Source organism: Haliaeetus albicilla, chromosome 13 (assembly GCF_947461875.1).
Source record: "Haliaeetus albicilla chromosome 13, bHalAlb1.1, whole genome shotgun sequence".
In the NCBI taxonomy this organism is placed as follows: domain Eukaryota; kingdom Metazoa; phylum Chordata; class Aves; order Accipitriformes; family Accipitridae; genus Haliaeetus; species Haliaeetus albicilla.
Genome location: NC_091495.1, coordinates 5,751,331 through 5,777,565, shown reverse-complemented (window position 1 = coordinate 5,777,565; position 26,235 = coordinate 5,751,331). Strand labels below are relative to the sequence as shown.

The 26,235-nt window shown below is 49.2% G+C and overlaps 2 long non-coding RNA genes across 7 annotated transcripts in view; both read right to left on the bottom strand.

The window, feature by feature from the left end:
* The window catches only part of LOC138688531 (uncharacterized), a 36,605-nt gene extending 26,657 nt beyond the window's left edge, over positions 1 to 9,948 (bottom strand). Inside the window, exon 1 of the long non-coding RNA XR_011327390.1 lies at positions 9,491 to 9,948. This is a non-coding gene — a long non-coding RNA (uncharacterized lncRNA). The remainder of the gene's footprint in view (positions 1 to 9,490) is intronic.
* Positions 9,949 to 15,222: 5,274 nt separating this feature from the next.
* The window catches only part of LOC138688528 (uncharacterized), a 33,057-nt gene continuing 22,044 nt past the window's right edge, over positions 15,223 to 26,235 (bottom strand). For 3 of the 6 annotated variants that reach the window (XR_011327387.1, XR_011327386.1, XR_011327383.1), the window contains one exon: positions 15,223 to 15,654. This is a non-coding gene — a long non-coding RNA (uncharacterized lncRNA). Of the gene's footprint in view, positions 15,658 to 17,891; positions 17,975 to 26,235 lie in introns of all 6 variants that reach the window. The other 3 variants (XR_011327385.1, XR_011327388.1, XR_011327384.1) reach the window with 3 other exon arrangements.

Here is a 26,235-nt window from a genome sequence, read left to right as displayed (position 1 = left end):
GGTGAAGGCGCTTTTGCAGAGCTGGTGATTTGAGTTACCTTGTTTTGGGTACTCACACTGAGGTTTCAAAGGGGCATGAGATGGTCTGATGCTGGGCCCACTTCAAACAGGGTCATGTAACGTGTTCAGAGCTGAGATGATGAAAAACCTCAAGCTCCTGAAAAAATCTCAAGCGTTCTCTGAAAATTGATGTTGGTCATGTCGCACATGTCCCTCAGGCGAGAACAGAGTGGAAAACAAAGATGCATCCAACAACTTTTTGCAAGCAAAAGTTGATTTTTTTTTTTTTCCAAGGTCACCTGGAATGAAGAACAATATTGACCTCCTACACCTTGACCCTTCGCAGAAAAAATATTTACAGAAGTGCCTGAATTGTTTATCTCAGTTCAGTTCCCGTCTCCTTTTCCCTCCCATTTAATGGTGAAGTTTTACCTATCAGTCCGCAGAGACCGTGTGACAACGTGTCAAACAGCAAAGCCACGATGTGCTGAGACAGCTATCGCTGAGGAGGGGCCGTTGCTCCCTTTGGCTGGCACAGCATTTATAACACTTTCAGTGAGCTCCGTCTCCTAGAGAAACCTCAGCCTACTCGAATGGACCAGAGTCATCCCACAAGAACCTGGAGCACCACACCTAACAGGCAGCTTGTTGCTAAACTAAAAACGAACAGAACAGAAAAACACTCCTGAAAAAAAAAAAAGAACTACAGGCAGTTCAGATGCTCCAGCTACAAACCAGAAAGACAGCTCACTCCCTGCTGTAATTTTTCCTGTATCACCTTTACTGGTAATTCTTTGATTATTATCTTTGTCACCTAAATGCAAAAGCAACAATGCTTGTTTTCCTTATTTTAGTCCACCCTTCTTTACAAGCCTCTTTTTTTTTCTGCTGGCCAGGAGCTGATGGCTGCAGGCTGGGGAAGGGAGCTGCAGGAGGGACTCTTGCAAGCAGCCGGTGGGAACGATGGTCCACCTTGCTGCTGCCCGCTTCTCCAAGGTCATCCCGCACACCGGTGGAGCATCGCCATGCTGCCACCATCCTGCCACTCACATTTTGAGATCTGTTGCCATGGCACCGGGGGACAAATTGCTCCTTGACTCTGCCCTGCAAATCTTCCCCAGCAGAGCCGGGCCTGGACTTGCAACCTTGGCTATTTTTAGCCACGTGCTGCATAATGAAGAAGTTGATGAACATCTGCACATCTTCGTTAGTCAGCCATTTCCAGGTGCTCAGTGAAAGGAGCGGGGAGCAAGAGACAGGAGAAAGGCTGGGATCAAATGCTGAGCAAGGGTGGCTGCTTGCTGTGCCTTTTGGTGAAGAACTCTGTCTCATTTTCAGCTCAAATCCACCATAATGGATCTTGATGGAAAGAGACCTTTGTTCCCTGTGAGCTGGAGGGACATGGACCCTTCTGTCTCCTTCCCTGAGGTGCCCACACTGCCCGAGATACCCAGGCACCATGTCAGGATGATTGCTTCTCCCCTACCTTCCTCTATCCCATGACCTGCATCCCAAGCCCACCTTGCACTTGCAGCCCTGGCAGAGGTGGACTGGGGCAGGAGGTCCTGAGGGCTGATTGAGGTTCTCAGACAGGGACCGTGAGGGATGTTCCCAGCCCCCCCCCCCCTTTGCCTCCTCGCACTAGCCTGAACCTAGCAGTGCACCCAGGGCACATCACACTGATCGGGTGACAGCATGAACTCCTACAGGTGTCCAAGCTGCGGGGAAGGTGGTAGCGCTCCAGATGCCATTAGAAAGGTGTCACATGTCAGTCTTTAGGAAGAGCTGAAACGCGTGGAAGATTATCAAATCAGCAGGAATGCTGTGTGGTGAAGGCTTAGACTAGGCTGGAGGGGTTGGACACCTCCCGCCCAGCAGCCCAGCCTGACCTGGTATGTACACTGCCAACCTACTGAAGCAGCAAACCTTGTTATTAAAAATAATTCAGAATAGCAAGTTCTTTTTCACATGACAAAATGAAAACAACATTATGGACTCACAAACATCTATACTTTGCAAGAATATGCTTCGGTTTTCTTTAGGTTTATTGAGGGCTAAGGGCAAATCTGCCAAATCCTGGGTGCTCCTGTCCAAACACGACAGGGTACAGAGGCACTCCCCCAGGCAGCCTGCATCCTAAATTCACTGGTTTAAACCAAGCTCAAAAGCAGCTTCTGCAGCGGTAGAGCTGGGCTCTGGGCTGGTAAACCCAGTGTGGTGCAACTCACCAGGAAACCACTGACCAAACTCCAGCTCCAGGCTCGAATCGTGGATATGACCAGTGATCACATCCGATCTTGGATCACTGACATCATCTACCTGGACTTGTGCAAAGCATTTGACACTGTCCCACATGACATCGTTGTCTCTAAATTGGAGAGACATGGATTTGTCAGATGGACCACTCAGTGGGTAAGGAATTGGCTGGATGGTTGCACTCAAAGAGTTCAGTCAATGGCTCAATGCCCACGTGGAGACCAGTGACAAGTGCTATTCCTCAGGGCTCGGTATTGGGACCGGTGCTGTTTAACATTTTTGTCGGCGACATGGACAGTGGGATGGAGTACACCCTCAGCAAGTTTGCCAACAACACCAAGCTGTGTGGTGCAGTCAAAATGCTGGAGGGAAGGGATGCCATCCAGAGGGACCTTGACAGGCTTGAGAGGTGGGCCCATGCACAAATACAGGCTAGGTGGAGAATGGATTGAGAGCAGCCCTGATGAGGACTCAGGAGTGTTGGTTGACAAGAAGCTCAACACAACCTGGCAATGCGTGTTTGCAGCCCAGAAAGCCAACTGTATCTTGGGCTGCATCAAAAGACACGTAACCAGCAGGTCGAGGGAGGTGATTCTTCCCCTCTACTCTGCTCTGGTGAGACCCTACCTGGAGTACTGAATTCAGCTCTGGGGCTCCCAACATAAGAAGGCCATGGACCTGTTGGGACAAGTCCAGACGAGGGCCACAAAGATGATCAGGGGCTGGAGCACCTCTCCTATGAAGACAGGCTGAGAGAGTTGGGGTTGTCCAGCCTGGAGAAGAGAAGGCTCCAGGGAGACCTTATAGCAGCCTTCCAGTACCTAAAGGGGGCCCACAAGAAAGCCAGAAAGGGACTTTTTACAAGGGCATGTAGTGAGAGGACAAGGGGTAATGGCTTTAAACTGAAAGAGGGTAGATTTAGATCAGATATTAGGAAGAAATTCTTTACTGTGAGGGTGGTGAGGCACTGGAACAGGTTGCCCAGAGAGGCTGTGGGTGCCCCATTCCTGGAAGTGTTCAAGGCCAGGTTGGATGGGGCTTTGAGCAACCTGGTCTAGTGGAAGGTGTCCCTGCCCATGGCAGGGGGGTTGGAACTAGATGATCTTTAAGGTCACTTCCAACCCAAACCATTCTGATTCTATGTGCCCCTAGCTGAGGGGGTGCTTGGGTCTGAGGCTATTGCACAGACTTCTCTGCCCATCACCCCGAAAAAAATGATCACGCTGGCTTTATCTCCTTTGCTGGAAAGTGACTGTCAGAGACAAAGCACCAAGACTGGAGCTGCTAAGGCAGCCTAATTCCCTCCAGTGCCTTCCAGCCATCACCCAGCTGAAACACAGCAAAGTGGCATTGCAGTGGCCCCAAGACAGATGTGCTGTTCCTGCTCATCTCATTCCTGCTCTGCTAAGGATGGCCAACTTGCAAGAAAAGCAAAGAAGTGGCTGGGCACAGTGCTTGCAAAATTAAATATTGCTGGCTGGGTCCTTGTGCGAGGTCTGACACAGACAGGTTTTAGAGGAATCCCTCACGTGTGCAGAGTTGCACCATCTCTGGCGTGTAAGGGTGTAACTCCACAGAAACCCAGGGAGCTGGGTTGATTCACACCAGCTGCAGAGCTGATTACTGAGAAGTAGTGCTGCCTCACTCCATATTTTTCTCATTTGGTATAATGTCAGGGGGGCAAATCAAGGCCATGTGAGGCTCCGAGCTAAATCAGTCTGTGATTTAGGAAATGTGTACAAATGCAGGCATGTGCAATTACATGAGGGACCAGCGCCCTCTCTGAATGGAACCAGCAGGTCAAAAACGGAACCAAAAAACCCCACCACCAAACCTGAAATGAGCTGTTACGGATCAACCCAATACTAAAAGGAGCTTCCTCCCAAGCAATGATTTGTATCCCAGTGCCCACAAGTTCATGCCACCTGAAATATGCCTTGGTTTGGGTTGGTTTTTTAGCTTAATGAGTGCTGTGCTTCGTCCCTACACTCCAAAAGACCAAGTGACAGGGTTAAACTGCTAACTAAGCAGGGTGACAGCTATGCTGGGATGTGGAAAGAAAGGGGTGGCTCAGCTTGAGCCAGGCAGGAATATCCCCATTAGCACAGAAAATGGGAGCTGTAGAGCCAGGCTGGGGTCAGCAAGATCATTTCACACGAACGTCTCCTCAGATGTTGCCAGCAGCACTGGTGGCCTTCCAGATGCTGCGGAAGGACCACATTCAGATCGGTGACACCCACCAGTGGGACTTCCCACCCATGACACCTTCCCACTCCCGAGGCCGTGCCAGTGTCACAATGCATCATTTCCCCAGCCCTGACTCAGTGACCTGGTGAGGAGAAGCATCGTGGCCCGAGCACCCCAGCGTGTCCCTACGTGCGGTATCCCAGCCCAGCATTCAATGGGGACATCCTCGGCCACCTTTCCCAGCCCTCCTGCTCAGAGAGGGAGAGTCTGATGGCAAAGGAGGATCTAGGAGTCGAATTCAGGCAGCTGAAAAAAATTGGACCACAGCCTTCACCATCACATGCTGGAATTGTTTGTTTATCTTCTTGCTTCCTCTATAAAACAACTCATCCCAGCTGGGTCATAAGGGAAGGAACAATAGCCATATATTTTTAGGATCTATCTGTGAATCACTGGTGACCAGTTTTTCCATTTTGTCACCCAGACCATTTTGTTTTAGCAAGAGACCCCATGAAGCAGTTCAAGCCATGAGTGTGCAGGGAAAGGGTAGTCCTGGCAGTCAGGGATCCCCCCCAAGCACCCAACCGCCTCAGTCCTGCCTGGTGGCATCATATTTGTGCTACCTCCAAGAAGTGAGGCATCACGGGGACCTTCAAGTGGGTTATAGCCATAGAAATTACCCACAACCTGCCAAACAGTTTGGACATGTGGGTGTCGAAGCCCCACCTGTGATAAAGAAGGTTTGGGTTTTTCTTTTTCTTTCTCCCCCTCTTTTTTTTTTTTTTCTTTTTCAATAAAGGATGCCTCTCTTCTATTTAGAGGTCAGACAGGTTTATACTCCAGTGTTTATTTTCTCTCCCCTATTGCAGTATCCTTGACCACACAACACAGAGACACTCAAAGGCTGCCAAAGCCCACGAGAGGCAAGCGCTTGGTGCAACAAGCAAGCCGCCTGCTCATTAAGCCTCGCAAGTTAACAATGCAAATCCACAGCCTTAATATAGCATGTGACAGAAAGTCCCAGCCCGAATACAGCAATATGGTACCTCAGGGGACTGTCGGAGGCAGGAACAGCCCAGCCGCGATATACAGGCGCATGTTCAAAGGTACAGCAAGAGGAAACACAGCAGCTTTTTGGCCCCATCTGTCCCCCGGGGCCCACAGCTTGCATGCATCACCAAGTAACCTCAGCACTACCATGAGGTCTCCAGCAAGGCAGAAAGCAAGCAAAGATGTCGCAAATGCCAAACCTCCTACTTCTCCTCCATCATCTCAGCCAGTGGCAACATCAGGGAAGAAATTAGGGGTGGGTTTCAAAAGCCCTTAGTGACTTAGGAGCACAAGCTCTGCTGCCTGTGAAACATTAAATAGTGGATGGGAATAATTTCTCCTTAAGAAAGAGAGAAAAAAAAAGATTACTAGGTCACAGATTCCCCCCTCCCTAATCTCTTCCACTAAGTCTCCTCTGAAGCAGTAGCTCCCAGGAAACTGCAGGTTTAGCCCACAAAGCTCCTTTTTGGCAGCAGTTTCTTTTCTTGTGTTCCTAGATGAGGTAGTGTAGGTGCACAGAGGTGAAGAGATTTGTTTCAGCTTGCATGGAGTATCATGGGAAATTCTGCCTGCTTGTCCTTAATCATAACGCTATCAGCAATCATCCAGGCTTCTAACATGGCTTTCTCGTTAGCCCTGGGGACTCTCCATCCTGTGTTTTTCCCAAGTCTATCTCACCCTCCTTACTACCTCCTGCTGAGGTCTTTAATAAAGGCGTTTTATCTTTTCCATGCTCAGGGGCAGGTCTCGGGTGCTCATCTTGCCCCAGCCTTCTCCCACTTTGCATAGCACTGATTCATATGAAATACAGGCACATCCCGTATTTCACATGAATCATTCCCTTTTCAGCTCATGTTCCCAACGATAATATTTTTGTGGAGCAGTTTTATTCTATTAGCCCACAAAAAGCTCCATTACTCAAGCCTTTCCCAGATCATCTAGCGTGTTTCTCTAAGGAAGTTTTTTCCACAACACTGCCTTATAATAAATCCCTTTCCTTTCTAAAATGTAGGGGTGGAAGGATGCGGGGGAAATGAGTCTACCAGCAAATGGACAGACTCATGCAGCCGTTTCCCAACAGCTTACACTCAGTAATTAATATTTCTGAGGACATGTGTGGATAAGAGAGCAGATAAAGCCTATAAAAGTGTATTTGTTTCTTCCTATACACATCTGGGTGCGGTGCAGGGAAGAGCACTCCTCTTCACGCCTCTGTACACATGCACATCTGCATACATGCATGTAGATGCACAGATGGTATCTGCCATAGCCCTGCCCAGCCTCCCCACTGCTCCCAAGCTCACCTATATCCCAGTGTGTGCACAGACAGTATTACACAGTTTGTCATCCCCCGGGGTTTCTGTCACAGTCCCCCAAGTCAGGAGTGGGGAAACCAAGGAGAATCACATCAGCTTGTGCCTCCCAAAATGGGGACATCCCATTGCAGCACCCCAAGGAGTCAGGGGGAAAATGCGGCCACCCTCTGCAACTTTAAAAAAAAACCAAACACAAAATCAAAACCGAACCCCCACACATGCTCAGAAATATTTACTCATCCTAAATTTTACATTCTGGACATTAGCCTGGAGGTAAATTTCTTGTTTTAGAAAAACTGAGAAAATTTCAGCAAGTGTAGGGGAGGTATTACACTTTCCCATTTCCAAAGCACAAATTGTGACAGAGCCACTCTTACACATCTTTACACTGATTATGAGTTTAAAAAAAAAAAAGAAAAAAAGCAAAAGCAAGACATACTGTTATGTCAGGAACGAGTCCTTCATGCCCCTTTAGGGACGACATCCTTGTATGGCCTTAAAAGAGCAGTGAGTGCTGCTGCCACGGCTTGCAGGCCACCGCTGCTGGCTCCAGGGGACACTTGCCTGGGCACCCAGAGGTCCCAGGCACACATTAGACCTCCCCTTAGCCCATCAGAGCAGAGAAACAACTCCAAACTCCCAGTGCAACCCCGTAGCAAAAGGGGTAAATGAGCTCCTACTGTGTTGGTGATGGAGGATAAGGAGGGAAAGCAGGGCTTGGTTTTACGCAGCCCATACTGATTGCGCTGGGTGCTGCGGTTTGCGATCTGAAAAGGACACTGAAAAGGTGGGAATAGCCCAGAAGCTGTACAGGGAGGAAGAACCCTGAGGGGTGCAGGCAAACAGTGGAGGTGGTTTGGTTGCAGTTTATCTGCTTTCATGGAGACACCGACGGGACTCTCTAATCCAGCATAAAAACATGGCAGACTAACACAGGAAAAAATGACCCACACTAGTCTAAAGGGCAGAGGATCAGACCGATGTTCCTCGCTGGCTTTAATGTTCCTGAAGGGAGCCCCGATTTTATCTAGACAGTAGAAACCAGTGGTCAAGTTCCCTGGAGTGCAGGCACCTGAGCCATGTGGCCAGGGTGCACTCAAGAGACCAGACTCACCAAGAGGTCTTCTGCAGAGCAAAGCCTGCTCCTTACCAGCAGCACAGAAGGGGAAGGTGCTTAGAGGGTGCTGAACCAGAACATGTAAAAAACCTCTTCTTAAATACAGTGTAGTCTTTGGGGAGGATGAGGGCAAAAGGAAAAAGAAAAAAAAATTAACAAAAATAACTCCCCCTCCCTCACAGGAAAACAGAGGCTGCAGAACACCAGGTTTTAAACATTTCCATGGTTTTTAGTGTGTATTGCTCTGCCATTCCTAGCCTTCAGTGTCTTTAAGGAGCGATGTGTCTGCCACACTCAAGTAGTGGGAGAGTCTGTCCCCATCCAGGAGAGGGCCTTTGACCTTCTGGAGCTGGAAAGGATTCAGAAACCAAATACATTTCCTGAATCCCTACAGAAATGTCAAGCTCTGAGCTTTTTGCACCCACCTGCCCTCCCCACTACAACGCTCACACCCGCATCCTCCAGCCCCACACCTCCTCCGAGCAAGTTGCTCCCTCTCCTAGCCAGGCGATCCCCTCGCAGACCCCCCCGAGACCCCTCCTGGGATGAGGATTCTGCCAGCGAGTGAAGCAAAGCCCATCGTCTCCCCCCCCGCCTCCCCTTCGCAGGATGCCCCTGCGCTGAGAGCACCTCGCCGCGGCTGCCAAGCCTCCTGACCCACCAGCGCAGAGAAGAGCCCGAGTACAAGGTATCCCATAAAAGCATCCTCCCCTCCCGAGCCAGCTCAGCTCCTTCTATGGGAACTCTCACCTTAGGAAACCTCGCTCCATGTTTTCAGTTGAGACTTGCTGGTGCCTCTTTTATACCTTCTCCCCCCCCCCCCTTCCTCCCCCTCTCCAAACATTTGTTTTTATGAGCTTCTTGTTGAGATCATAAAATACTGGGTTGGAGGACTATAAATTCACAGGGAGGTATTCTTTGAAGGGAGCTTTTCTTCTTACAATTAAAATAATAATAAAATAAAAAAAGAAGGGAAAAAAAATCCCCATCCCTCCCTCTCTTGCAAACACCCTCCTGTTTTGCAGCACAACATCTAAGTAAGGCTCTGGGCCCCTACATATCATCTTGCCTCTTAGATTTAATTAGAGCAGGTTTTTGCCACCTGGGAACCGCAGGTAGAGGTGAGCTGCAGCCAGCCCTGGTGTCAGGTCTCAGGCCCGAGTAAAGCAATTTGTTTTGGAGTTTTGCAGGCATAATAGTTAGTTGCCTGTTCCTGCTGGGTCAAACTTCCTACCAGCCACACTCACGTCAGGAAGCACAGGGCAGTCAGCTGGAGCTGAGGCCGCCTTGCTTCGTCTTTTCATCAGAAAACCTAAAAACAATTCATGGGGAGATCACCACCACCAGGCTGTCAGGTGGATGCTCAAAAGCCCAGCTCTTTGGGGCCCTCCCCCCTGTACACGGTGATAACGTGTCACCCCCAAAGACACACACCTGATTTAACCCAGTGCTACAACTACTGCACGTTCATCACGGGACACCCTGGGATGTCCTGCACCTTTCAGGAGCATCACTGGTTTTGCAGGTGGGGAAACTGAGGCACGGGAGCTATATCACGACTTACCTAGTGGCCGACAGACCTGAGCTGCTCCCCTGACTGCTGTGCTCCAGACCCACTGGCTCTTGGGTGACTCGAGGCTGCCACTCGCTCCCTGGTGGGTTTGATTCAATTAAATCATGTCCTGCCCACAGCACGGGAACAGCTGAGGGGGGCACGACTGACCCTCTAGGTAAGGAACACTCTACTGGGATTTGAGGCACCATTAGCTAAACCTTGCAGCCTTTATTCAAGCAAACCTTCAGCTAAGAGGCATTCCTAAGGTGTAGCCTTAATTGGCTTATTTAAGATTAACTAGGCCAGCTGCCCAGGCCAGCTGAGTCAGCAAGGGAGTGCGGGGGGCTTTCCCCCCTCATCTTCAAACAGGCTGTTAAGGGAGCGAGTCCCATCCACTCCCAGTGCCTTGCAAGCCTTGACTAGGCTCCGGATTAACTCCAAACCCTGCCGATGGCACAGGAGCCGCGGCTGACTAATTCCTGAAGCTGCTACCGTAAAATGCCTCGTCGCCGCTGTAGGCTCTGGCTCCTCCGCTCCATCGGGAAGCGGATGGAGGGGTGCCTGGCTGGCAGCCCCCTGCCCTTGGACGTCTCCCCTCCGCAGCACTGACCGCTCCTCGCCATGGATCAAAGAAGGGATTTGCAAACGGCAGGGCTGAGGGCAAGATTTCTGCAAGGCAGATCCCCTGGTCCCCCATTATCGCTGCTTCTTTTAAAAGTAACAATTGTGTGCAAGGAGGAGGAGGTCACATGAAGGATGCCTGAAATTCTTTCCAAACCACAGCCATTTCTGACCCATCACAAATTTCCCCGCTTACTCTGGCCTGTGAACTCTGGAAAATGCAATTAAAAAAGAAAAAGCAGAGGCCTGAAACCTCTGATTCAGGCGGGGTCTCTGACATTCATTAATGAGGCCAGCCTTACACGATGCTGATTCAATAGGAGCAACTGTCTGCTTCCAGCCCCGGTTCATCAAAAGTTCATCAGCCCTCCCTTCCGACAGAAACCCGCCCGAAATTCGTGCTGCCTTCCCAGAAGTTAAGGGAGCAGCTTATTTAATGGTTTAACGCGGCTGAAATTGTCATTTGCTGGATTGATAATGGAGATGAGCAGCACTTTATATCTCTATATATGTACTTATATATATATATATATATATACTATAACTTCCCCCTTACAGCATCTTCTTTCTATAGCTGGATGCACCATGCACGGCCCAAAGCCCGGCTGCCCTGGCGAGGGGATGGCAGGCAGCTGCGGCTCCCACCCCGGTGGGGGCCAGTTTTTTGGGGAGGGCACAGGACAAGCCGCCGGCGTCACCAGAGCTGAGCCAGCAACTGCTGGGCACATTGTCCTTCTCCCCTCCACCCACGTGTCAGCAAGCAGATCCTGATACCACCTCACAGATTTGTTATTTGATATTTGATTCCCCCCCGCCTTCCCGCCCCAGACACACACAGCCGCAGACACATAGCCGCCTCTGAACCGGTTGTTTTTAACTGTGGAGCTCATTTCCAGTGGTGGAAAGCAGTGGCAAGAGGACATGGAGGGGGATGAATGGCTTCAGCAGGTTCAGAGGTGGCCCCAGAATAAAAGTTAAAATATTGCAAAATGAAATTAAGCTGAGACACAGGGGCTGTACACCTGGGAATAGGTGGGTTTTATTGCCAGCAGTCTACCCGTTCCAGGGCGTTAGCCTCCTTCCCCAGTAAATGTCCCCTACCCGCTGGCTCCCCACGATGTCCCAAGCCTCTCGGTGGCACGAGAGGCTCCCGCTGCTGCCGCAGGTCACGCCATACCAAGCTCACCACTTGATCCCCGAGGTAACATTATCACTCTCTGTTTAATACCATTAAGCAAAACTACCTGCATGGGGCCGCCCGCGTAACGGGAGAACCTCCTGTGGCCACGGGCCAGGGTGTCTCCATCCAGCCTGGACCCACCGCTGGGGCAGGATGGGGACGGTCCCCAAATGAACACCCCGCTGCTCCGGGCTGTGGGTTGCTCCGGCTGCTGGCGAAGTGGGATGGAGCCCCGTCTGCCCAGGGTCTGCAAAGGGTATCGGTGGTTTGGAGGGCGATGTACCTCACCCTGAACCCATGGAATGACACCCGGACCTGCCGGCTGCTGTGGAGATGGGCCGGATGACTTCTCCAGAGCAGTCAGTCGGGCTTGATTTTTGGGGGCAAGAGTCCACCTGGAAAAGCTGGGTGATTCCTCTCCGCGCTTCAACGTGCAGGAGCGTGCCTGGCTGCCTGCACCGGCGTGCTCCTCTGCAGAAGGAGCTGCCTCTCACCATGGAGTGGTATTTCCTCCCCAAAGAGCCTGAAATGTATCCTTTTGGATGAGAGGCATTTTATTGCTTTCAGTCGGGAATAACCGAGATGAGAAAGCACAGTATGGCTGGGATGAGACCCTGCGTCTAACCCTGATACTTGGTTTCCACAACAGAGAAATGCCGAAGCCCGACAATTATAACCAACAGCAATATTTCTTCCTTCAAGATTTGGTCCAGTGCAAGGCTAAAATGTTGTGGGGAGAATTTATTTTTAAGTTTTCCACCATACCAAAATTATAGAGCTTTTAAAAACCACCCCCCCAAAAAAAAAGTTGAACGTTTCCATACTTCTCTGTATTTCAAAGCACAGAATTAAGAGAAAACTGTCACAGATTTGAAAAACAGAAATTCCATCAACTTGGAGCCCACTGGCTGGTTTCTACCCCAAGCTCTCTGAGCAGTTTTTAAGGGGGATAAAGCAACAACCTCCATTTTACAGATGGAGGAACCGAATCATGTTTTGGATAAGCATCTGAAAGCCAGTCAAGCAAAGTCAGTAGCGGCATTGGAAAAGCCATCCATGTCTCCTGACTTCTCCACAGGTTTTCCACCCAGGGACTAAATGAGCAAAATAGACCTCAAACCGGTCACAAGGGAATGCAGAAAGCGCAGATGAGATGCCAATTAAAAAGAAACTAAATTGTACCCACCACAACATGCAGTTAAAGCAATTAATTCCTTCCACAGACAGAAAAAAACGGTTTTGAAGTCTGTGGCTTTGCTGGCAGATTCCTCCCCGTGACCTGCAAATGAGAAAAGGCAGCACGAAGGGCTTTTCCCCTGCCTGGTGCGGTGGTCTGGGGAGCAGGAGGTGCTGGCAATGCTACCCAGGGCTGCATGGAGGAGGCTGGGTGGGCTAAAACGCTGCGTCAAGGGTAGGGCTGAGGTTGGGGGAACTTTTGATCTTAATTTGCCTAGGTTTCTTTGGAAACGTGCTGTGTTCAGATTCCAGTTGCAGCTTTTTAGCTGCAAGGCATTATTTTCACTCCCAGCCCAACGGAGAACACATCACCTGTGGGGATGGGGAATTATAAAAACACAGGGAGAAAGCTCATGGTGGCTATTCGGGCCAGACATCCATCTGTAACCAGGGTTTTCAAACTTGGGTTGTAGCTTCCCCACCTCACGACAGTTCTCTGTGTACTTCAAGTGTCTTTAAAAAGGGTCCCCTGAATGGCAAGCAGCGCTAATATGTATTTAAAAGTGATTTCTCACAAGCCACTGGAGGGCTGTTGGGGCAGGAGTGGCTGGAAGGAAGGCTACAGGCCCCCGGTTGTCATCTCCAGGAGCTCAGGTTGTGGTTATTCAGGCCCATTGCATGGAAAGTGACTTTCTAGAAATACCTCACTCTCTAGATGTTCAGTGTTGGCTGCCTGTCTGGCCCTGTAATTCGGCTGCCCTAGGAAAGATGGGGGCTAGGACCAGGCAGCGTTTGCCACCGCAGGGCAGGGATGGGGTACCGTGGCTTCACGGGGCAGCAGCACCACAGGGAAACATCACTCAACACGCACACCCCACAAGGGGTATGGGATGTAGTTGGGACTGTAAAAAACAAAGAAATAGCCCCAACAATTCTACAGCATACGGTTATATTTTCATTTGCAATAGCTTGGCTTTTTTTTTTTTTTTAAACACATTTCTGTCTACAGATGTAATTGGATTTACTGGGCCTAACAGCTGAGTGCCAATCATGTTTCCATGGAGAAAACAGTTGGTCTAGCTCATTCTCGCGTGTACTCTTATCTCCAGCTCCTTCAGAGGTGCTGCCTTTGTCGCTGCCTGAGAAGCACCCTCGCACCGAGGACAGGAGTCCCAGGGAAATAATCAGCAACACAGAGAAATAACCGGGAACATAGAGGCTCGGCATGCTCGCAGCATCCCAACAGCCTTGCACGTGGGTTTGAGGCATTTTCTTTGCAAGCCCTGCCAGGAGCAGACAGCACAGAGCTCCAAAAAGCAGAGCATCCTGGGGAGACCAAGCCTCCCCAGCTCCGCTTGAACCCCTCTTCTGCACCAAAAGGTACCTTATGCAATAGAAAATGCAAACCAAGGGGTTCAAGGGCTCACAGGAGCTGACGTCGGGGAGTTTACACTCCTTTCTCCTTGGTCTGGGCACCTCGCCTCTCCCTGCTGTGGGAACTAGTGGAAAAAGCTCGCTGCAACCTCCACACAAATAACGCATCACTTCAGACACCTCTTGGCGTGCACTTTCACGTGCAGCATCATAGGAGCGAAGCTGCCCTTCATCTTTGAGGTGGGGCTGCCAGAAAACCACAGCCAGGCCCACTCCCACCTTTCGTGCCTCGTTAATGAAACCGGGCTTTGGGAATTGCAATGGGACCGGCTGGCATCGGCAGCCTGGGTGTGCTCTGCACTGCCTCAGGAAGATGCTCTTCACGGCCCTGTGCCACCCCGTGCTCCCGAGAGCATCGTGTGGTACCCACGGGGCTCGGATGCCTGTCCGCACGGAGCGGGGCTGGCAAAACCAACGCAGTCTGCGTAGGGCTAAGGGTGGCTCCCGGCTGCACAGTGGCTGTAGCCAGGGGCCTCCCTCTGTGCTAGACATCCCTCGTCTCCCGGCTTTCTTAGACTCCCCTGGCACAGTTTCTTCAGGTACACTGACCCGCAATCCACAGCCACCTTAGCTTTCTATCAAGAGCTGCTTATAACCCCACCGCTCCCCAGCTTCGCCAACCCTCCTGCCCGTGCTGGCGAGGGAAGATGCAATCCGCAGGGCAATTTGTCCGGGGTTTGTCCAAAGCCACGGCACAGCGGTGGTCCCACAGTCGGGGGCATCCTGCCCCCCCCCCCGCAGCTTCTACTTTCGCTGCCTCCCGAGCTGCCTTCGCAGCCTGGCTGCGCACCCGCTGCTACGAACACCAGGCAAGGGGTGGAATCAATGGTAAGCAGGCTGCATTTTAATTACCCTTTATATAATGCAAACGTGACTGTATTAATAATCCTTGCAAGCCATGCGACTGTCTTACACAACCTTTAATTACTCAGGGAGCTCAGCATTTTCCATTGTCGTACAGTTTGCTTTATCTTTTATTATCTTGCCAGGCTGCCAGGCCCTGAGACACAAAAAGAAATGCTTTCTGCAACTTCACCCGAGCCAGGCAGCTGAAAGCTTTGTACCTGCTCCAAGACCATCATGTTTCCCTCCCTTTATTTCCTCAGAGCAGACAGCCAGAACATCACCCAAATGCATATCATTATTAGTAAGTGCATAGGCACAGGGTGGCTTCCCCTCCGAAAAAACCCCACCTTTGTGTTGAAAGGGTTATTTCTGAGGAGCTATCTATATTACAGCAATAAAAGATGAGGCTAATGTGTGCTTGACACATTGCATGGGGCCAGACCCAGCAAAGCACTTAAGAAAGCGAATAAAGCTCTTAAGCATATTTTCCCATTGACTGGAGCTTACCTTTTATTAAGGACTAAACATGAGCATATGGGTGTTTGCAGAAAGGGGAATTAGGCTCTGACGTGGCATCCTGGATCAATCAGATTTTTCCAGTGGCTTCAGCAGCAGCAAGAAAAATAACTACTCATCAGCCTGAACTGGGAGTTGTCATCATTTCACCGTGATTGGCATGCTAAAAAGCCTCTGTGGGACAAAAAGCAGAGCTCCTATGTCCTCTTGCACTTCATACCGTCAACAGCACTCAGGTGCTCCTTAAGTTTTTTTGGTCCTCCATGTCCTGGAGGGTAAGATGTGCTCCTTTTCATTCCCCACTCCCCAGTGCAAAGTCATGACGGGCGACTTCATGCAATCCTTCGTGAGTTGTGTCAACACACCAGACTTCCCTGGGTCTGCTGTAACACTTGCAGGTCTGCTGAGAGATTGGATATAATAAAATAATAAAGAATATAAATAATAATAAAATAATTCATCACATTTTTGCAAAGCATCCAAGTGGTCATCAAAAACTGATCGATCGTATTTATTTTGCAAATTTTGTGCTTAGAAAAAAGCAGTAAAAAATAATAAATAAGAAGGTGTTCCTTTCTCACAAGGGGGTTCCCTCAGCGCTGCCCGACCCATGGCCCAGCCTTCTGCTGCTGTGGATACGGACAGAGATCCATAGGGAGACCTCAGGCAGAGCTGCCTGGAAACATACCCAAACTCAGACCCACTGATAAAGGGAATACCTCAAATTGTCCCCCCCTTAGCAGTCTCCTGAAACTGTTTTTTCATACATCTACCAATGCCATTAAAATAAGGTCGCAGCTGGCAAAATGGTCATAGAAAAATTAAAATAAGACTTCACTGGGCCTGATTCTGATACTGGTTTGCACTGGCGCCAGAGATTTCATCAATACCACTGCCGATGTGTATCTGCAGAATTGCAACCAGAATTGAGGCAAAAAATAAATAATTAAATATTAAGAGAGGCAAAATTCAGTATTTAAAGCATTTGTGGATGCTTCCCACCACCCCACCCCCAAAGCTTTTATGTACAATTAGCTCTCCTAAGGTCCCTATTGGGGATCATTTCATTAAATAATAGCTCAATGTTGAGTTACAGAAATTAGTCTATAAAACATTAGAGGGCATGTTAAATGATGCGTGAAAATAAACTAGGTCAGTTGGGCGATAGGGATTTCTATTCTCTGGAAGGTCACGCATCTCTTTCTGAGGGACACGACAACAAACACAGATATGTAGGAGCTGCCATTCTGGCTCAGGCTGATGGTCCTTTTCCTTCTCTACCTTGGCCTGGCAATCAGCACTGCCAGATGTTTCACTGCACAACCCCACCTGAACAACCTTCCCAAGGCAGAACTTCTCCAAAGCCCCCAGGAGTTAAGACTGCAGAGGGTTTAAAGACTTACAGCTCTCTGAAAGCTCTTAATAAAAATGAAATATGGTTATTCCTCTAGATGTCTTTGTTATTTGTGGACATTTTGCCCTGCTTGGCCTCGCTTTTGTTTTATGGCACCGAGTTCCACATAGATTGGGTAGGGGAAAAAAATTGGTTTCCTTAAATGAGTTTTGAAATTATGCCCTTTCTGCTCCTTTTAGTGCTCAAGAGTTCAGTATGATACAGGTAGGAGAGGAAAGCAGGGAAGGAGATAGAGGGAAATATCAGATGAACAGGAGGTGATGCTGTAGCACAAAGTGTTAACAAGATCCTTACATATACATTCAGAAGAGTTTTTAACCTGGAGCTAAAACACAGCATCAGTGTCCTGGTGCCCGTGGTTGCAAAAAGACACAGTAAAATTGAGAAGAGAGCAGAACCAGGCCACAAAAACAGCTTCAGAGGTGGAGAAGACGCCTATAGGGAGGCATCCGGAGTCATCTATCTTATTGAGACAGTGGATTCAATTACAGTGCCTGAGCACATAACTGCAGGCACTAAAAGGCTCTGTCAGAAAAAGGGAGAACAAAAAGTAAAAGCTGTAGACTGAAGCTGGACAAACTAAGTTAGAAATACATCAACAGCGCAAGCTTGAGAGTCACAGGCAAACGCCAAAGGAAACAGCAGAGTCTCCATCTTTTGAGATGGTCCAAGCCAGCTTGGATAGCTGCCTGGAAGACATGTTTTAGCCAAAAAACAAGCTAACAGACTCAGTGTATGAGGGATGAGGTGTGGTTGCATGGCCTCAAACATGGGGAAGGTGGGACTGGCGATGCCTTCTCACCTGCTGCTCTGTGGACAGTGCATGGCAGGCTGTAAGGGAGTCAATTCAGTACAAATCGCTTCCCAAAAATGCATCTTTTCCTGAAGACTGCAGTGCTGTAGAAGCCACCGAATTGCAGCTATCAAAAGAGGATAGATTTCATGGATAAGGGTGTTGAAAGGAAACAGAAACACCTCCAGGAATGTGTCATGGGATGAGAAGGGTCATCCCCACCTCTCACAAGGAGGCGAGGGCTGGGGACAGCCAAGTTAGATGGCTACATCTCATCCCTTCATGCAGGGGAGGAAAGCAGAAGGTTTTCAAAAGGGGTTTCTTTGCTATAAAGCTTCAGCAGAGCTGGTGGTTAGTAGCAGGGATCAAGGGCTGAGCTGGGAGGACTGCCCTGGCCAGTCACACACCCCCCATGCCTGGGCACACTCACCTGTAGCATCGTAACACCACTGGGAACTTCATTAACTTCATCACAGTCCTCTGCTTTAGGAAGGGGTTGGTTAGACTGGTGTTCTACAAACAGTAGCATCGATTAACACCATTAACTCCCAAACTGTAGTTAATACCTAACTATGGTCAGCACCTTGCACATAGTTACCCTTGCAAAGAAAAAAAAAAAGGGGAGCCCTGTCCACCCCCAGCACAGGCTCACTCAGAAGACGACTCCAGCACGGATGCTATAAGGGGCTCCCTTCGGTCCCAAGCCACCATGGTGGTCAGGGCTAGCTCTGTGCCACTGCTGGGGTGGCAAAAGCCCTGCCTTGGGCTGCTGGCCTCAAACCCTGGGGGAAGCAGCACCACATGGCCCTCACCCACAGCCCTCAGAAGTCATACAGATGCAAAATACCATTTTCATTCAAGGATGCAGAGAAGGAAACTCGCCACACAACCCTCACCCCTTGCATGAGCAAGGAAGTCCAGATCCAGTGAGCTCTGCCTTCTCCTTTAATTAGTTTTAGGCATGAAAATGGTTTCCTGCTTCCATCAGCTTTTCCTGATACAGTAATGAATGTGCCTTCCTGCAGAAGGAATGCCGATTGAGAGGTAAAGCCATCGCCTGAAGAGAGCTGGGCTTCCAAGGAAGTGCTAATTAGTCCCTATTTGAGAAATCTGGTTAAAGCAAGTGAGCAGGTGTTGCTAGAAATTGGAAATAATCTGTACAAACATGTTCTTTCCTATGTGACAGCAGAGCTAATTACACCTCCTTGGGTCACCACTCCATTTTACATAATATCTCTCTGTCGAAAGTGTATTACCGCCTGGCACCGGCTGCCAGATGAAACACTTTAGCACTTGGTGTCAGTGGTGGATTAACCCCTTCTCCCATCACGGCTTGAGAGGAAGGATGTTGCTGCCAACCCCTCTTGCTCCAAAGACAGGGAGAATATCTCACATCTCCCTTCGGGCACGTGAGGCACCACGCAGCGTACCCTGCCTCGTGCTCTGCCGTACCGTCACCAGCAAGTTTTGATCTTGCTTGGTGTCAGGAAGAGTTTATGGATGGTTATGTGCGATCAAAGCTTTGCAACCTCCTGAAAAACCGAAACGTCCCCCGGGGGGAAGCTGGTGATTGATATACCGAGAGGAGACGATGCTGCTGCAGCAACAGAAGTAATCGCAAAGCTAATTATTGGTTATATAAGACGTTTTTGCATGCAGGCTTTCGCAGGTGCAACGGTCTTGTTGCAACAACTTGATCTCAGGCCGGCGTGAGGTGTCTGTGCACATCTGCGAAGCTGGAATCAAGAAAAATGGGAAGCGATCGCTCGGTACAAGCCAGCACAGGAGGAAAGCAGCCAGCTGCGGGTTGATTTGAACAGGAAGATTTCCTAAGCACCCTCCCAAAACAGAGGTATCTCTGCGTTATTTAGCAAGTGTCATGCAATATTAACTCCTGGTTTGCACCACATCCGTAGGAAGAAACAGGGGCTCAACGCAGACGGCGCGGACAGAGAGACATCCGCGAGTCACTGCGTGACCTGGGAGACATCCACGGCGCCCTGGACCTTGGTTTGCTGTTGCAAAGGGATGCACGGATGTGTTGGTAATGCCTGGGACGCGAGAATTGCTGGAAGAAGGGAACACAAACACCACGTTTGTGAGCAAAAGCCTGTCTCTGGAGTGCCGGCTGAGGCCATGAGGTGAGCTCTCCTTGCAGGCAGAGTGTGTTGGTACACCCTGGCGGAGGCTTTGCTACGGCCATGTGCCTCCAGCCTTTTGTACCAGGATGAGGATGCCTGCACCCCAGGGTTCGCTCCTGCCACAGAGACACCCTGGCCCTCCCACCTGGTGTATATAGGATAGTAACTGAGGACAGATGCAGTACCGAGGTTGTGATAAATCAGCTGAGCGCAGACAGAAAATGCTCCTGACAGCAGGCTGGCCATGGGACATTTAAGCCCAAAGGTGAAACGCAAGCCCAGGTAGACCTGGTGCCCAACAGGTCCAAGAAACAGAGACAAATTCTCAGTATCGGAGGGTAATGTGAATTTTGCGTCCTTGCAGCTTCAGTCACGGTGCAGTCTAGGCAGATGAGAGCTCTCGGTAAAACACCACGTATGTTAGCCAGCCCGTGGAGCTTTCACGGAAAAGTCCTTTCTCTAAGGGCCAAACCTGCTCGGCGTCCACACCGCTGAGCCACCTTTCTAGCAGCAGCAGTTTCCCCAGCACTTATGGCCACGTCTGCAGCCGGTCCTAACGAACGGGCAGCTGAGCCCAGAGCCTCGGGGACGGCAGCATGGCCGTGGGACCGGCGGCGGGGTAGCCCCGGCCAAAACCAAGCAGAAGGGCTGTGCTCCTTGGAGGCACAGCTGCCCCTGCAGTTGCTCCTGGCTCTCCTTGTCCCAGCAGCTGAGCACGGCCGGGCTGGATACGGAGAGAAGGGGGAGACACCGACCCCCTTTGTAAAGCTGATTCCAGACATACTGCCCTACACACGCACCCTGCAAAGAGGGCCCGTTAGGGCTCAGCTCATCAGAGCCGGGATCACACCGGGGATGAATTGGCGAAAGCATAATGGGAGCTGGTATTTAAGACACAGGAGTGAATTGTATCTCTATAGAAATGCTTGGTTTGGGTCCTATTTTCCTCCCCTGCCCCCCGTTAACTGCTTCAAAGGTGCAGGGGGAATGTGCGTTATTGCCTGCAGAAGAAAACAGCCGCAGCTGATCAGGGTGGTGTCCCTTTCCACCCGTCAGAGAGCCTGCACTCATGCTCAGCTTTTCCTAAAGCCACTTTTGACTCCCAACTCCACATCCACTCAGAGCTATCAACTTACGTATCAGACAGACTGACGTGGCCCTGAATTTATAATGTCTGATTATGTGGTCTGTTAACAATGGCAGAAAGATGGTGATGTTCCCATTCCTGAGATAAGGATCAGAGATACAAGAAGTAAAATATTGTCCCACTGAAGTCTTTGTCAGAGCAGGGGCTAATGCTCCACCGCTGCTCCAGCGTCCCTTTTCAATCAGGGATGTCCCCGTACTTGATCCCACAGCGGTGGGATGCGAGTGTCTTAGTATGACAGCAGAAACGTGTCTCCCTCTCTCGGGTGGCCTGTTGTGCCCTGGAGACATGTCCTTCCCTCAGCTTTCTCTTCTTTCAGTCTCAGTAGGTCCAGCTAGTTTGACCTTTTCTTGTAGACCACATTCCTAGTACGATGTTTGCCTTTTTCATAACATCATTACAATGCTGACTCATGTCCAATTAAAGTTCGAGTATTATGCAGGAGGCTTAGAAATGTCCTACCTGAGACAGGGGAACTGGCTCCAGTCTGAAGACGGCTGCAATTCAGACCTCTCCCAGCCATGATGCTGGCTTTAAAAATAAATCTTGTGGGTTAAAATAAGAGCATACCTTGGATACACCTTCAGGTTTCTGAGCCATCTAGGTCAAAACTGCTAAGACTGGATATGTGATCATTTTGTTTAAGTCAAAGCTGAGATTCATCATTCAAATGACATGTGAAGATGGGATTTTAAGCAAGTACACACATTTCATAGGGCTTCTAATAAGCTGCCTCCACTGGCAGGTACTTTAAAGTCCAGTGCAAGGGGTGGTCACCATACATGACTCACTTCAGCCCTGAGGCCCTGCTTTATCTGCAGGTGACGTACCAGCTCTTGCAATGATGGAGAAACCTGGTCGGCCGCAGCCAGGGCTCTGTGCTGCTTGCATGGCCTGACTTTTACTGTGGGACAGGGATGGTGAATATGAATCTGAATTAGCTCAGCTTAGGAGACGAAGGATGCAGTACAGACTCAGAAAAGCTTATGTGAAGAGTGGTTTCGGGCAAGTCCATGGCTCTAACTGCTGCTGCCGTGCGTGTGCATGACACCGTGCGAAGCCTTCTGCTTACCAGCTCCCCCTGCCCCTTAATCCTGCAGCAGCTCCTGTTTGCTGCACGGCCATGGGATCTGCTGATGCCCAGAGAAGAGCTGGGAGCCAGACTGGACCGGATTTGGGATCGGCGAGGGAGAAGATCAGGGGGCAACCCCACTACCTGTTATGACTGCAGAGGCAGATAAAACAAAAGCACACCCTCCCTTGCTCCGACAGCCGCCATCCAGCTGTGGAGAAGCGCGCTTTTCTGCTGCAAACAAAACCTCTTCCCTCTGCCATCTCTGATGCTGCTTCAGTTTGCAAAGAAAGGCTGCTAATGTGCTCACCCGTTGACAGAGCAGACTTGCAGGATAGTTTATGGCACCTACTGTACTCTCAGCTCAGAGCTGTAAAACAATATTCACTGTAGCTACTGTGCAGGGCTTGGCTAGTACAGCCACATCCAGAAGTATCCAGCAAGAAAAAAAATGAAGCTATTAAAAACACTCACACACAAGCCAGGAAACATCTTATTATAGATCTTGGTTTGAAGAAGGGAAATTAAAAACCTATACCCACACTCAGCATATGCCCAGCTATATTTGTCTGATCCATTTATTATCTTAGCCAATGCAATTTCAATGTTGCACTACTCCAGTCTTTCACACTAAAAAAAACCCCAACAACCCAACGCACAAGATGCCATCGCTGGTTTACAGCTGTGGCCTATCCTGTTTCTCCGAACATTTGCTGATTTGGCATAAGCACAATACTGAGGGAAGCGCACGGTGGGGGCTGGGATCCGACTGGAAGATGTGGATCACAGTAAAACAGCCTCTTCCTATATTAATAGCAGCGCTCTGTCAGAAGCGCAGCAATTTGTTCGTGTGCTGATCTTTAAAGTTGAGGTGGAGAAGGCATCACTTTGGATGGGTTCCTTCACTAAAGATGTACCTCGTGCATGCATTTCTCAGGCTGCAGAATTGAAAATAAAAGCTCTGGCAATGACACGCCATACATACAAAGTTAAATATGCAATGGAAAACATTACAGCTTGGTTAGTTATTGCTCCCATAGTGTAAAGATTGGAAATCGATGCCGCAAGTCCTTTATGAAGAAGGAGGAAGCCTGGTGCTGGATTAAAGAAGCGTTCATGCTCATGAGTAAGCGTGGAAGAAGCCCAGTTGTGTTGTAGGCTGAGAATCTCCAAAGCCAACTGCAGGTGTAACCATGCCAAAATCACCAGCAAGCCTGCTGCCTCCATAGGAGAGGTGCCACCGGGTGCTCCACGGTGTTTCAGCGGGAGGGCGGCTGTGCTGTAGCCGTGACCCCCGGGCAGGTTTGCACCTCCTCTTCTTGCACAGAGCAGATACCGAAATGTCACAACTTCAACGTGAGCTGGAAGCGCTCTGTTGGCTGGAAGAGCCAAAATGGTTTGGGTAGCTACTTCTGTGTCCTTGATGCAGCAAGCTTATATGGGGCTCTGCAACACTTGCTTTTATTAATAGCCTGGATGTCCTGAGCATTTTTCTTTTTTGGTTCTCACGAGTTATTTTCACTGCACAGCTTCCCATGATCACTCAATTTTGGGAGCTGATTAGACCAACTGGTGGGATAAATCCCCGCAGATGAAAAAAAACCAAAACCAACCCACACCCAGAGAATCAAGAGTGTTTCTATAAAAAGTTAGGAACATGTGTGTGGCATTGTGGGTACAAACAAGACTCAGCACGTATCTGCCTTTTCTTTGCTGAGAAAAGCTCATTTGGTTACGTGGAACTTTAAATAAAGAAGATGCTGGTTGTGCATCACGTGCCACTTTTGATGGTACTGGCCCTTCGACTAGCCCTGCCTTGTGCAAGCACTCAAGGTATTACTCAATGAGGGTAAGGGAATTACATTTCCATGCTAGTTCTGTTCTCCTGTTTGTAATGAAGTGCTAGGGATCAGATCTGTCTGACTTGCTTTTGCATGAAAATCTGCCCTCTTCTAATACTTTGAACATCCTAGGAAAGGCCATTGTTCAGGGACAGAAAGTCCTCTCAGACGCAAGGAGTGCTGGACAGGCGGGGAAAAGCATTTGGGGTAAATGGGTTTATTCCTACAGCCTGCCTAGGCAGAGATGTCAGGTTGTACAGCTACAGCAGTAATGTTAAACACCTTGGTCCTGTAAAAATCAATAGCAAAACCTTCTTGGATCCTGGACTCTATCCAGGCTGTGGAAACAGCAAATTGTGCAGAAAAAGCTAGCATTAGAGAAGAGCTATAGGAGGAAGAGCTTTCAAAGACCTTTGGGGTTTGTTTCCTCCAACAACGAGGTATCAAGGGAGCTTGCAGGATGGATTTAAGCAACTGCAGTGGCACTTGGACAAAACAGGGGTCTTCGTGAAGGTCCAACACAAACTACTGGGGCATACAGGGACACGTGCATCGAGCTCTGTGGAGGTATAAACCTACTCACATACCCTCCTCTCACACAGGTACCGGCAGGGCCAGTTTTTATATATACAAGCAACTATGTTTGTACGTGCAGACAAATTCCCATATCCACTAAAATACGGAAGCCACCCTAAGGAGGATGTATCGTACACATCTCTGGGGGATGTGCATGCCATGTTACTCATAGCAGCCCACACTGAAAGACAGCTCCTTTTGCCTGGGCTATGAAGTGAAACGCTCAGGAGTGTGCTCCTTAACTCACTGTGTAGGTAGCACCACATAATCATCAACTACATGACGGCAGACTATTTCCCCCTCCCACACTCAGTTCCTATTCTGGATCGTGATCACTCACTGAGTGAGAACTCAGGATTTCATTTTACACCCCTCCGTTTGCCTTTTTATTGTACCATACTCAGACTCTGCTCTGAAGACAGATCTATTAATATTCTCGGGGATTTTTGTTTGATCTTTGTCTGTGTATTGACAGGGTGAACACTAACAGCGCAGGAAGAAAGTCTTCTTGCCTCCAACTCAGGTATTTGGACACAAACCTGCCAGCTGCCAAAGTCTTACTCAGTCCCTGGCTTGGACTCGCTTAAAGCATATAAAATCTTCTGGGAATTTCTCCTGTAAAATCCATATGAGCATATGCAAATTACTTCCCCCCGCAGAGGTTTGACATAGCATAACCTAGAGCTACTAGGCTGACAAACAGTCCTGGCACCAACAAATTTCATAATTCCCAGCAGTATGAATATTAGAGCTATTCTAGAAGAAGCTTGCCAGAATTTTAACTGGGGAAACCCACCGAATTTTCACTACCTTTATTTTCAGAAATGTCTGAACTTCTCTAAATAAAAAAAAAAATTAGCTGGAGGTAGAAGCTGCCAGCATGAGACATGTCAGGCTGGTGGCTGAGGCCAAAGCAAGTGGGAAGCAAATGGTGGTACCTGCATGCAACATAACTCAGCCTTGCTGTATGAGAGATAAGGGCCACCTGATGGCACCTCCAGAGCAGCGATGGATTCTGTCGTCACAGAACACCTGGGACACACGGTGGGGGTCCCCACATTTTGGTGTCAGAGCACTGAGTCTGTGGGCAAGTAGTACACCTGGTCTGATGTATTGAGGAAAAGTAGTGTAGAAAGCAAATCTGTCTAGTGTCTTATCTGCTAGGCTATGCTTTCTCCCTGACATATATGACCATAGACCATATATGCATCCTTACGTGTGATGTGTATGTGGGCCTCTGTGAGAAAGACAGGAGAGACACGATCTACAACAGCATCCAAAGCTAATGCTGTTGAAAAGACAGGGAACTGGAAGATACTCACTTCACAGTCACTAACAATATGGATGTTTTAGCACCATCGTCCACATAGCTAAGATAAAAATAACCTTTCTATAAATGTACCACTGTATTCTGAGGTCGAATAAGACTCCCAATAAAATCACTCCAAGGCATTTGGAAAACAATTTACTATTTATCTCACTAAAGAAAGCTAGTCCCTAGTTTTTCCTTGTCTTTTCTCACTAGGGCCCTAAAGCCCCTGGAGGATACCTATTTCAATAAATTGCATAACAAATTACAGTTCAGGGCTGTACATCTCCGTTGCAGAGTATGGAAGCAGTGTAAGGCCGCCTGTTTTCATGAGCTATTTTGAGATGCGGCGGACAGCCATGGCTTTCTCAGAATCCATCAGCGTCGCAGTAAATGTTTGTTCCTAAGCATGCACACGTACACCCACCACGGCACGTCTCTCATTGACCTGATGATGCTCACATATTCCCCCCAAACAGACATTTCCCCTCACACCAGAGGATGACCAAAAAGGTGTTCCACTTGAGAAGGTCTGATAGCAAAAGGAAAGAATTCAGCTCATCCCCATGATGGGCTTCCAGCTTTGATCCCCTTGATAACCACTGCATCTGGTGACCATCTGTGCTTAAAAATGGCTTCCCAGGAAGAAATGCATAGGCTCCGCATGGGGAGGTCGGTTATTTTTAAC